Below are 12,684 nucleotides of genomic sequence, written 5' to 3' on the forward strand. Positions count from 1 at the left end.
GACTAACAGAGGGGTGTGACTGCCTCAAGGAACAGCGATGACTCGGTGGTGCCCACTGAGGGGTCCTAACGAGGATGCTCCAGGCAACATGGAAGACCTCCCAGTCCATTCTGTGGAGGCAGGGATGGGAACAACCTCGAGGATCCCGTGCTGTTCTGGTGCCCGGCCATGGAGGCCATCTGCCAAGGCTGGCCTCTGATCTGGGGCTCCCGCACCAGCTCCTCCATCTCTGCCGTCCTGCCCCTTGCCCTGCCTACCTTCATCCCACCTCCTGGCTGCTGCCACCACTTCTTATTCAGTCTTGGCTTCTGCTCTCTGCTCTCTTTCCGTGTCTTTTGGCTTCTGGCCTTGCAAAAACAGAGCTCTGCCTCTCTCCGGAGGCTCCCTCTCAAACCCCAAGAGAGAGGCCGTGTTGGCTCCGTTGGTTACTGTTCTCCACGCTGCCTCCCAAGCCACCGGGCCGCCCGTGAGGTGGGCTGCCTTTCCGTCAGGTGCACGCCTGAATCCACCATGCAAGGGTGGGTCACCCAGCTGGCTTTATTCTAGGAGGGACTGTGGCATTGCAGCTCTCACGGCATGACATATCTTTCTCCAAAATACATGGGGAAGGAGCAAATGAGATGGTGGAGGTGAATATGCTTTGGCAAGTACAGTGGGCCTTGCTGGCACAAAATATGTATTATTGATAACATGAGCAAGGCCATTAGGTCACTATTCATGGAGGTTTTGCTCCCCTAGGACTTGCTGGCCAAGGGCAGTGGTTAGTTACCAATAGCCATGGTTGCTGATTCCCAAACCCTCTCCAGGGAAGTTGCTGAACACCCAGCCCCCCTCCGCCCCCTCCGACTAGGGCTGCTTCATCGAGAATCCTCCTTACCTGCTTCCCTGCTGCTGCAGCTCTGGGCACTCAGGGAGCTCCCGACAAGGCTCACAGATCCCTTTTAGGCCGCCAAAGGGTTCCCAGGTGCCTCCACTTTACAGCTACTTCCGCCGGAAGTCGGACCATTCCCACAGGGTACTGGGGTGGGGGCAGCTCACAACGTTCTAGTTCACATATTCCAGCCCTTTGGAGAGAAGGCCTCTTCCTCTGTCAAATGCCCAATTCCAGAGAAGGGACCAGGCCTGGCTCAGCTGGGGTCCAAGGTCCACACGGGCACAATCAGCTGCAGCCAAGGGCTGTGTTGCTCCCCCTCTGCAGATGGGGAGAAGGCAGCTGTGGAGGGCGTCGGCCAGAGCCGAGCCAACAACACTAACGGGGCCAAAGCCCCATCCTTCTCACCAACGGACCAGGCACATGTCTCAGTGCTGCCCTGTGCCATCAGATCTGTCCCCAGCACTTTGAGCCAGGGACTCAGGCTGGGATCAGTCCCCCAGACTCTGTTGCCTTTTGGAGACCGACTATTTTCTCTCCCTCTTTTCCTTTTTTCTTTTTTTTTTTTTCCTTTTTAGGGCCACACCTGTGGCACATGAAAGTTCCTAGGCTAGGGATCGAATTGGAGCTACAGCTGCTGGCCTAGAGCACAGCCACAGGAATGTGGGATCCGAGCTACATCTGCAAACTATCCCACAGCTCATGGCTATGCCAGATCCTTCACCTGCAGAGTGAAGCCAAGGATCTAACCTGTGTCCTCGTGGATATTAGTCAGATTCGTTTCCGCTGTGCCACGATGGGAACTCCTCCCCTTTTTCATCAGAGAGGCTATTCATCCAGGGCTGGACTCTCAGGCCCCAAATACCTTTCACTTGTTTTGGAATCCAAGGCTTATCAGGCAGTTGGCCCTGACATCCCGGGGTTCCCCAGGCCGCCCCTCTTCCCCGACCTCCAGATGTATTCTTTTTTCCTTCTTCTTTTCTGGTAATGGCTATTCAGAGATATCATTCACACACAACACAATTCACCCATTTAAAGTGTCCAATTCAAGTTCTTTGTGTGTTCACAATTACACAATTACGCAACCATCACAACAATCGATTTGCAACCCCCCCAATTCCCATTAGCATGACTTCCTTTTTTCACCCCAATTCTGCCACCCACCCCCAGCTACAGACAATCTCTAATCTACCTTCTACCACTATTTTTTTGCCTGTGCATGATATTTCAGATGAATGGAATCATATAATACACGGTCTTATGTGACTGGCTTTTTTTTGGCCATACCCACAGCACACAAAAGCTCCCAGGCCAGGGGTTGAACCCATGTCACAGCAGCGACCCAAGCTACAGCAGTGACGATGCAGGATCTTTTTTTTTTTTTTTTTTTTTGTCTTTTTAGGGCCACTTCCTCAGCATATGGAGGTTTCCCAGGCTAGGGTCCAATCTGAGCTGTAGCCACTGGCCTATACCACAGCCACAGCCACAGCAGCACAGGATCCAAGTTGCGTCTTCGACCTACACTACAGCTCACGGCAACGCCGGATCCTTAACCCACTGATCGAGGCCAAGGATCAAACCAGCATCCGCATGGATGCTACTTGTGTTCATTAACCACTGAACCTTGACAGGAACTCCACAATGCAGGATCTTTAACCCGCTGAACCACCGGGGAACTCCAGTGACTGACTGGACTCTTTCACATAAAAAGACTTTCCAGTTTCAATCACGTTGTAGCAGATATTCCTCTTATGGCGGAACAATAGTCCATTGTTGGGACACACCTCATTTTATTTATCCATTCATCCGCTGGTGGACATTTAGGCTGTTTCTATTTTTTGGCAATTATGAAAAACACTACTGTGAAGATTCATGTACAAGTTTTTGTGTGAACATGTGTTTTCATTTCTCTTGGATACACAGCTAGGGGTGGAATAACTGCGTCATACGGTAGCTCTACGTTCAACTTTTTTTTTTTTTTGCATTTTTTTTGTCTTTTTGCCTTTTCTAGGGCCGCACCCATGGCATATGGAGATTCCCAGGCTAGGGTTCTCATCGGAGCTGTAGCCACCGGCCTACGCCAGAGCCACAGCAACAGAGGATCCGAGCCACGTCTGCGACCCACACCACAGCTCACAGCAACGCTGGATCCTTAACCCACTGAGCGAGGCCAGGGATTGAACCCGCAACCTCGTGGTTCCTAGTCGGATTTGTTAACCCCTACGCCATGACGGGAACTCCTTAACTTTTTGAGGATGTGCCAGACTGTTTTCTGTGCCATTTTATATTCCCACCAGCAGGGTATGAGGGCGCCAAGTTCTCCAGATCCTTGCCAACACTTGCAATTATGTGTCTTCTTAATTACAGCCTTGAGGGGTTCTTGCTGTCCGTCCTCTGAGCAGGGCCACCTCTTCCACGATGCCCTCCTTACTTACCTGCTTCTCCCCCTGGAACTCCCCCACCTCCTACGATTCCATGTAGTAGGGTCTTGACAAAACTCAGATGTCGCCATGGAAGGACATGTTGGAGCCAGAGTCAGGGCCAGGTCCCCTCTGATATGTGGTGTGATGTCAACAGAGACTGGAGATAGCCCAGGCTAAACCGGTTCTCCAGAAGTTGCTGTCACAGGCGAAAGCCCCTATCAGAGCTGTTCTTCTGGGACAAGGTGCTGGCCCTGAGCTTACTTAGTCAGGACTCAGGTGGCTTGTAAAACAGAAATTCCCTTAATTCCATGGTTTTTTTTTTGGGAGGGGTGTATTTGGCATTCTTTCCCCGTTGTTCTGAAAATAGCACTTTGATCTAAAAAAAAAAAAATAGTTCTTCACCCATTCTGAGGCTACTTAGTTTAGGTGGGGTGGACCCATCTGCAGGTAATGGCCCTTCTGGCCAATCAAAACGAATGGGTCAGGGTGGTCACATGACCCAATCTGGGCCAATGATAATCAGCCCTGGGACCTTTTCTGGAGGAGCCAAAGAGTCAGCAGAAACACTGGTCTGCAGAGGAAAAAGAAGGAGATATGCAGAGAAAAAAAGCAGAAATGGGAGATGGTGCGGCCTCAGATAGGAGAGAGAGACATGGGGTCAGAGGCAGCCTTTTCATTCCTTCGATTTCTGGTTATGCTTCCTGCAGGGGATTCCGAGACATTCACTGTTGCTTTATAATACAGCCCATTTTTAGTTGAAAGCTAGTCAAGATTCATTCAATTTTACGTGACAGAAGCTCAAACCAAATGAGCTTAAGCAAGAAAAGAGGGATTTGGGGGCTCACAAAACTGGAAAACTCAAGGGACGAATCCAGGTATGGGGGAATTTAAGAGCTCAAATGACATCCCTGGGAAGCTGTGTCTTTTTTTGCTGGTGCATCTTTTTTTTTTTTTTTTTTTTTTTTTTTTTTGTCTTTTGTTGTTGCTATTTCTTGGGCCGCTCCCGTGGCATATGGAGGTTCCCAGGCTAGGGGTCAAATCGGAGCTGTAGCCACCGGCCTACACCAGAGCCACAGCAACGCGGGATCCAAGCCGCGTCTGCAACCTACACCACAGCTCACGGCAATGCCAGATCCTTAACCCACTGAGCAAGGGCAGGGACCGAACCCGCAACCTCATGGTTCCTAGTCAGATTCGTTAACCACTGCGCCACGACGGGAACTCCTGCTGGTGCATCTTTTATTAGGTAGGTTTTCCCATGAGCTCGAAAAGGTGGCCCCAGCAACTCCAGGCTGGGCAGAGACCCCTGGAAGTCAGCACCCCGTTCCCAATAGCTCAGTAAGGCTGGAGTCTTAACGGATGCCCAGTAGACCCTGGATCTGCCACACTGGTCACTGTTTACTTTCAGCCTAATGGAGATGGGGGAGAGGGGGCAGACAGAAAGGGAAAGAAAGGGCATAGCCTTTGCGTACTGTATGGAGTCACTGTTCAGCCCATTTACCTGTGAGGGAGCCCATGGTCAATGTCAGCTGGCTGCCCTGGAAGGAAGGCCAGTTCTGTTCAAAGACGGGTCCTTTCTGTGTCTGCGCCTTCCCAGGCTGGACTGTGCAAAGTTGGGCAGGATTTGGGATTGGGCCTGGAAAGGTTGAATTGTTCTGCCTGGGAGAGTAGAAAAATTTGGAAGGGTGATTAATAATAAAATAAAATAAAATAAAATAAATAATAATAATAATGGCTAAAGTTATTAACACTCAGCTAAGGGCTTTGTTTTTTGAAATCCTAAGTGGTTTGCTTTATGAAATCTTCACTGTCAATCCTGTTATCTTCAACTTTTATTATCCTCATTTATAGATGAAATTGAGGTTCAGAGAGGTAAGGTAATTCCCGTCTTATCACACAGATGATAAGATGCAAAGCCAGGCTCACAGAGCCAGGCCATCTGGGAACAGACCTCTTGCATTTAACTACTGGACTGTTTTGCCTCTCAAGGAAGAGAGCTGTGAAAAGGAAGACGAAAAGAGCCAGGATCATTGTACAACTGAGAGACCGATGTCTTATAATAACGAAGTATAGCTAAGTAAATGAAGTATAATCTTTAAAAAATTGTCAATCACTATGTCATACACACGTGACTTATATAATATTGTACATCAACTCTGCTTTTTCTTTTTTGCTTGTTAGGGCCGCACTCGGGGCCTATGGAAGTTCCCAGGCTAGGGGTTGAATCGGAGCTACAGCTGCCGGCCCACACCACCAGCCACAGCAACATGGGTTTCGAGCACGTCTGCGACCTACACCGCAGCTCACAGCAAGGCAGGATACCTGACACACTGAGTGAGGCCAGGGATCGAACCTGCGTCCTCATGGATACTAGTCGGGTTCATTTCCACTGCACCACAACAGGAACTCCTCAACTGTAAAGAAAAAAGAAAAAAGGGAAAAGATGAAGAGCCAGGATGAGGCCAGGGAACTGTGTGAGGTAAAGAGTCCCGTGAAACCCTCCCAGGGCTGGGTGGACCAAAGAAGTTTTAAGAACATCTGTTTGAGGTTGTTGTTCTCACAGCACTTGAAACCATCCCTCTGACTTCCCTAAACCTCCCTCTGCCAGCCTCACACACAAACACCTTCCGCGGTGGGTTTCTGGTGGAAAGAGCAGAAGGCGACGGCCACATTCCATGTCTTAGTCAGAGCTGCGTGAAAACAACACAGCAGACCTAGGTCAGAGGCCCAAGCCAGATGCTAAATGAATTTAGCAGAAGCCGCAGCTCTGAGGCAGAGGAGAGTGTGAAAATGCAAACCATTCCAGAATGCTCCAAAGCTTTGGGGATAGCTTTGCATTTCCACACGGTGTGGGATACGGATTTGAACTGATGTCTTGGAAATCCCAGGGACGCCCCAGTTGATAAATGGGTGAAGTACAGATGGGGAACTGAGGCTATTCGCCCACATCAGCTCCCCTTCTGCATCCCCAGCTTCCAGCCCTGGGCTGGGGTGTGAAGACCAAGACCCCAGCTTATGTCCGGCAGGGAGGGGGCCGATGACATAAGTGAGCAAAGGACCAGGGAGGGGTTGGAAGTCTCCGGATCTCCGTGTCTGAGCCAGACTGGAAGCCGGGCTTGTCGGAACTCACGCAGAGGGACTTCTGAGCGGCAGTGGGCTGGCTTCGTTGCCTTGGGTGGGAAGGGTCCCCGGGCCTGGCTCGAGGCTCATCGCAGGCCTCAACTGGCTCCTGCTCTAAGAAGAGGAGAGAGAGGGGCAGGGAGCCAGGCAGAACTTGGCGGGGGACTCGGGAGAGAGAATCAGACCTGCCTGGTAAACTCTGATGAGGAGAAAGTCTGGAACGCTGAGCCCCAAGAGGGAGGAGGGTGCCGCTGGCCAGGGTGGGGCGGTCTCAGAGGCGGCCCTGAGCAGCCGCCAGAGCCCGAGGAGGGGGTGCAGGAAGCGGGGAGGTACATTTGTCCCGCTGCCCACCTGGGCAGACTCAAGGCCATTAGGTTTTCCAGAGCAGTTGAGAGATGCATCTTGTCAGCTGCCAGCAGGGCCCGGAGGCCGGCCAGGATCTGGCGGCTGCGGAGCTCTTGGGCCAGTTCCTGCAGCTTTTCCTCCCGCCTCCAAATACAGGCTCCTCCGAGGCTCCCTTCTCCTCGCCGCCTCTTCGTGCTCTCTGCTTTGGCTCCAAGGCTGCACGTCTGCTCGACTCTGATGACATCCAGATGTCCTTCTCCTGAGGGCCCCCGACCTCACACCCATCCCCCTGGATCACCCCAGACCCCTCACCCTCAGACACCCCGACACGAACCGAACCCCTCTCTGCAGCGCTAGGCACTGGGGGCAAGACTCCCTCGTTCACACGTTCTTTCCTTACCCGCCACCTCTCACAAGGGAGCCGGACCTGGGGGAATCCGACCCCACCCTTGGCCAAAGCTCTCCTCCTCCTCTTCCCTCTGCTGTCTTCCCGCCCTGGCCCCAGGGGTGACAGGCTAAGCGAGGACCAAGCTCTGGCTGCTGGCCCCTTCCTCTCTGGAAGGTCACCTCCCTGGTTTCAGGCCTGGCCCACGGGGCCCACTTAAGGTTAAGGGATCCTGAGATTCAGGCCCGGCCTTGGAGGGAGAGGTCTCCTCAAGTCTGAAACCAACCTAGAGGGGGCTCAGCATTGGGTTGAGGGCAGAAGCCCAACCACTGACAGAGTGACCCCACGATTCCCATAGGGACAGCGCTCCCAGACCTTGCAGGGGGTGGACAGACAGTTGTCCGACCTTCCCGGACCCCTCTGCCTAATTCATTCAATAAAGCTTCGTTCCATCCCGGTCTCTGATCATCTTTCCCCTTCAAATCCCATCCCCTTTCTGTGTTCCCCTTGGAAACGGCTCATTAAAGACCTTCGGGTCATTCACTGGGTTACAATTTGGGCACAGCTTTATTTTTCGAAGAACAGCTACCAGTTGGGCTCTGTGAGCCCCTCCACCAGAGGGGAGTTCTGCACCTTTGACAGTATTTGGTCCAGTTTCTAACGTTTAGACACTTTTGGATATAAAAGCAGTCTCATTCTGGTTAAGCTCTGGGAGTTTACTTTTTTAATGGCCACACCTCTGCATAAGGACGTTCTGAGCCAGGGGCTGAATCTGAGCCAGAGCTGTGACCTGTGCCATAGCTGTGGCCTCGCCAGATCCTTTAACCCACTGCGCCAAACCAGAGATCAAACCCATGTTATGCCTCAACTCCAGACGCTGCAGTCAGATTCTTAACCCTCTGTGCCACAATAGGAACTCCCAAGACCTGGGCCTTGTAAAACTTTAGGCTCAGGCGTTCTCTTGTGGTACAGTGGGTTAAGGATCCTGCATTGTCACTGTAGGGGCTTGGGTCACGGCTACAACGTGGGTTCAATCCTTATTCCGAGCACTTCCACATGCCATGCGAGCAGCCAAAAAAACCAAAACCAAAAAAACCGTTCAGGCTCAGATTTGATTCCAAACTTTCTTCTTCCACCACAAGGTGAGCCAAGCTGGGAGCTCTGGGGGCCTGAGTGTGTTAATGTGCACGTATGTGCCTGTGTCGTCTCTGTCACACATGCATCCACGCCCTTCCTCTGGGCTCACCCCAGGGCTGGGGTTAAGGGAGAAGACAGAGGGAATGGTCGTCCTTCTAGAGGCACCTGGCCAGGCTGTGGTTCCCCTTTGGAGAGTCACGGCTGTGGTGGAATTAGCTCAACGCCTGTAGATCTGGTGGTAGCAGGTGGAGGCCCCCAGGGTTCCACTGACCAGGGACTCAATTCCTGGCCCCTCTCCCAGACACTGGTGGCCCCTCCTCAGACAAAGCCACCCTGTGCTCTGAGCTCCCCACACCCACCCCCAGGGCTGAGACCCTGGCCCTAGGCTGAGAAGACTCCAGGGAGCCTGCAGCCTCCACTTCCTTCAACTGGCCACAGCTGGTGGCTCCACTCAACCACTGTGCCTCCCTGGAGCCAGAAACCAAAGGCCCTTACCCTGGCACTGTGCCCCCATGTCCCTTTCTGGTGACCCTGGGGCAGGTGGCAGCCCATGGCTAAGCAGACATCCAATCAGGGATGACGTGTCAGTGCCCCCCTCTTGCAGTTACCCCCAGACATTATAAGCAGTACCAGGGCCACCTCCTCTCCTCTGCGGAGGGGCCCTGAGTGGGGGGGAGGGGGGTGCATTTCATGATGGTTTGTTTCCCTCTAAAGGTGAATTTCTCCAGGCTCTGATGCTCTCCACAGTAAAAGCCACCGGACCTGTTGGGCCTCCTTCCCCCTGGGGGCACAGAGTCTCAGGGCGGCCTCTGGAACAAAGATTCCTATCAGGACCTCCTGCTGTGCTGTTACACCTCCCTGCCAACAGTCTTCCCACTGGGGCCAGGACTCCAGAGGCCTATCTGCCTGCCTCTTCTTTCCCTGCCCCATGAAAAACCTCTTCTCGGCCTTCAGCCCCACGTCTCTGCTCCACATCTCTGCTCCACATCCGGTCAGAGCCCCATCCATTCTCACCCTGTCATTCCAGGTCCTTCCACCAATGGCAGTGATCATTTAGACCAACTCCTGAAATGTTAGTCTAGTTATATCCCTCCCCCCAACACCCTCTGATGGCTCCCTAATACCTAGACAACATTCTAGCTCCTTCCCCCACATTCTAGGTCTCTTTCAGTTTGAACTCCAGCCTCATCTCCAGCAAAGTCCACACTTGTATCCACCGCTTAGCCTCCAATGGCAAATAGGTTTCATCTGGGGCCCAGCTTTTCCGCTGGCAGTGACTGGCCCCCTCCCCGCCCCCCAACACTGTGTGGAGGGCCGTGAGGCTGAATCAGTGGGAAGGAGTGTGATGGTCACTTAGTGATCCTGCCATGGGTCCAGGGCTGGCAGCTGCAAGGTGTCTGCCATCCTGTTCTAGTTGTTCCAAACTGCCCACCTCTTACTGCCTGGAGACCCCGGCCTCTCTTCTGCTCCTTCTCCGCAGCACACACCACATCCTTGCCACCATAAACTCTCCACTTGTCCCCAAGCTTGCCACATCCCCGTACCTGCCATTACCCCTGCCAAGACTCCCCTCTGCCTGTCCTCCATCGATTAAGTCTCCCCTCACTTTTCTATTTAACGGGAGTGACCTTGCACCTTGGTTTGCCAGGGTTTACGCTGCGTTCCCACCATAATTATTAGTAGACTTCCCTTCACACATGTCCCCGTTTGCACGATGAATCATATACATTCACCTTGACTCGAGCACCTCTGTCACTTTTAGGTCTGTCTTGCCAGCGCCCAGCCCAGTGTCCGCCACAGAGAGGGATCTTGGAGTGGCCTTGAAGGGGCAGGAAGAGAGGGAGGAAACAGATGGCAAGATGAGAGGTGGAGAGAGGTCAGCAGGCCCTTGAGTGGCGTCCTGGGACTCAAACGGACCCAAGTGTGACTGCCTCCGAGGAAGCTCCGCAGCTCAGGTCCCTGGAGGGAGGGGCCGAGACAGAGCCGCGTGGGTGGGAGACTATAAAAAATTACCCAGGGAGACCCAGATCCTGCCAGCCCACCGGTGTCAAAGGGAGGTAAGCGATCTAAACATACAGCCGGCGGACAAAGAGGAAGTGGGTGTGGTCAGGGGCGGCTGCCGCACAGCTATTGGCCCGCACTGTCCGCTGCCCTGAGGGTGTCCCGGGGGGTGGGGCGGTGCCCCGCGACCCACCTCCACTCTGGCAGAGCTCCCTACGCGGAAGGTTGGTTCCCCCCTCCCTTGGAATCTTCCCCCATCAAACTCCCCTTCCGGAACTTCTTAGCTCTAAGGACCCATCTAGAAAGGCTTCTCGGACAAGTCACCCCTCCCCGCACAGGGATCGCTTAGTTCTGGTCGCTCCTCCACGGCTCGGTCATTAGATCATTATTTAGATGATCAGCAGCCTAACCTTGACCAAAGCCCCTCATACAACTTTGGTCAGAGGCCTTGAAACTGGGCTCAGCTTCTGCCTCCGCCGCTTGCGCAGGCCGTGTGACCTCGGCTGTACGTCTCTGCGCTTGTCTGTAAACTCTTTCCTCCCCTGTAAAAACTCTTCCAGCAGCCACCTCCTGGGTGGTTATGACAGTACTATGTTCTGAAGACGGCCGCGTGTCTGGAACCTTCCCTAACGCATTGTAAGTCCCAGTATCACTAGTGTTCACTACTAAGACTTGAGGGCGGGGCTGAATTGATATTCTTGCCTCTCCCTGGAGCCCCTAGTAAAGTGCCTGGCTTGTTCAGTAAACGACTATCCAATGAATGCTTTTTTTTTTTTTTTTTTTTTGCTTTTTAGGGCCACAACCACAGCATACAGAGGTTCCCAGGCTAGGGGTCAAATCGGAGCTACAGCTGCCGGCCTACACCACAGCCACAGCAATGCAGGATCTGACACCACAGCTCACAGCAACGCCAGATCCTTAACCCACTGAGCGAGCCCAGGGATCCAACCCTTGTCCTTGTGGATACTAGTCGGGTTCATTACTTCTGAGCCACGATGGGAACTCCCAACGCATGCATTTTTATTTATGTACCATCTGGTCCCCACATGATGATGGACGTCATTGAGAGTTTTGCAAATTTTAAAGCAAGTTTAAAATGATTTCTCCTTGATGGCCCGGCTCTGTCCCCATGGACAGCTATGCCTCCCAGATCACCTGCCTCTGGTTACAAGGAAATCTATGTGGCACAGAGCAGAACTGAGATGTGCCTCAGGTCACATCCTGCCCCCATCCCAGTTCTGCCCTCCAGGCCTTGGCCTGGGAAGATGGGAAGCTGGCAACTCCTGGACAGACGTCTGGGTAGGGGAGGGAGTGAGGGCTGGGGAGGAGCCCTGGGCTGGCCAGCCCGCCCTGCCCAGGCCTCTGAGGGCAAGTCGGAGGTGTGAGGACAGCAGAACCGTGTTTTAGTTAAACTGTCGTCGCTCTCACTGGAGTCCCAGGGAGCCTGAATAATTGACAGTGTGGTCAGTAGCTGACCGCTACTTGCGAGCGTGGTGGAAATCGATCAGGTCAACATTTACTGCCCCAGCCCCGGGAGGCCTGCCTGGGGGCGGAGGTGAGCAACACTGCCTGGTCCCCAGTCCTAATCAAGCCGTGTGACCAGAGTCTGTGCGCTCAGTCCTGCTCTCCTGCAGCCTCCTTCCTTCTCTTCTGTGGGGCCAGGAACCTGCAGGTAACGGGAGTGCTGCACAAATAAGACTGTGGGGACAAACAGCAGTGGGAGCCGGGGAACCATGTGTCCGATTCAGGAGGTGTCTGAGTCCGAGGGGCCTGCCCAACAGCCTGGAGGAGAAGGTCCAGTCACTGGATGCTTGGGTCTGGAGCTGATGGGAGGGGGATCCTCGGCAGTCCCCCACGCTAAGGGTCCTCAAAGCCCCACGAATGGATGAGAGTGTCCAGGGCGACTGCAGAGCGAGGGGGAACGAGTAACAGGCACTAGGAGGCCACTGACATTTAAGGAAGGGCCATGGGCCCAGTAAGAGGAGACCCCAGGGGGGCAGAGAAGGAGCTGCGGGGGAGGGGGCAGGAAGGCGTCAAGGGCAGAATGTGGAAAGCCACCCAGAAGTCAGGGAGGATCAGGACCTAAAGGGGCCGGTCTTCTGCATCTAGGGGGCTTCTCAGGGACCCCTGGAGGGCAGCCGTAGGAGTGTTGTAGGGTGGGTGGGAGAACCCAGTTTTCCTAATAGCAGGGCCTCTAGAAGCAGGGGCACAAGGGGAGCTTAGGGGCGCCAAGACCTCACATGGATAACACTCAGGTACAGCTCTGGCATCATCAGGGACACTTAGGATTCAGCCCTAGATGGGCCCCTATTTGTAGGAGTCCTAATTTTTTGTCTGAGAGTTAATCCTCCTTCAACCTAGTCCCTGTTGTCCTCTCTAGCCTCTTCCCCCACAATCATCCC

The 12,684-nt window shown here is 53.6% G+C and overlaps 1 long non-coding RNA gene across 8 annotated transcripts in view; it reads right to left on the reverse strand.

Moving 5' to 3' along the window:
- The window catches only part of LOC102165127, a 35,327-nt gene continuing 24,545 nt past the window's right edge, over positions 1,903–12,684 (reverse strand). For 4 of the 8 annotated variants that reach the window (XR_002339005.1, XR_001306623.2, XR_002339003.1 and 1 more), the window contains 4 exons: positions 6,425–10,100; positions 5,617–5,708; positions 4,796–4,953; positions 2,272–3,670 (listed from right to left, as the gene is read on the reverse strand). This is a non-coding gene — a long non-coding RNA (uncharacterized LOC102165127). Of the gene's footprint in view, positions 3,866–4,519; positions 4,704–4,795; positions 4,954–5,616; positions 5,709–6,424; positions 10,101–10,294; positions 11,073–12,684 lie in introns of those variants that run through there. The other 4 variants (XR_002339009.1, XR_002339006.1, XR_002339004.1 and 1 more) reach the window with 4 other exon arrangements.

The sequence above is a fragment of the Sus scrofa genome, chromosome 1, assembly GCF_000003025.6.
Source record: "Sus scrofa isolate TJ Tabasco breed Duroc chromosome 1, Sscrofa11.1, whole genome shotgun sequence".
NCBI classification, from domain to species: domain Eukaryota; kingdom Metazoa; phylum Chordata; class Mammalia; order Artiodactyla; family Suidae; genus Sus; species Sus scrofa.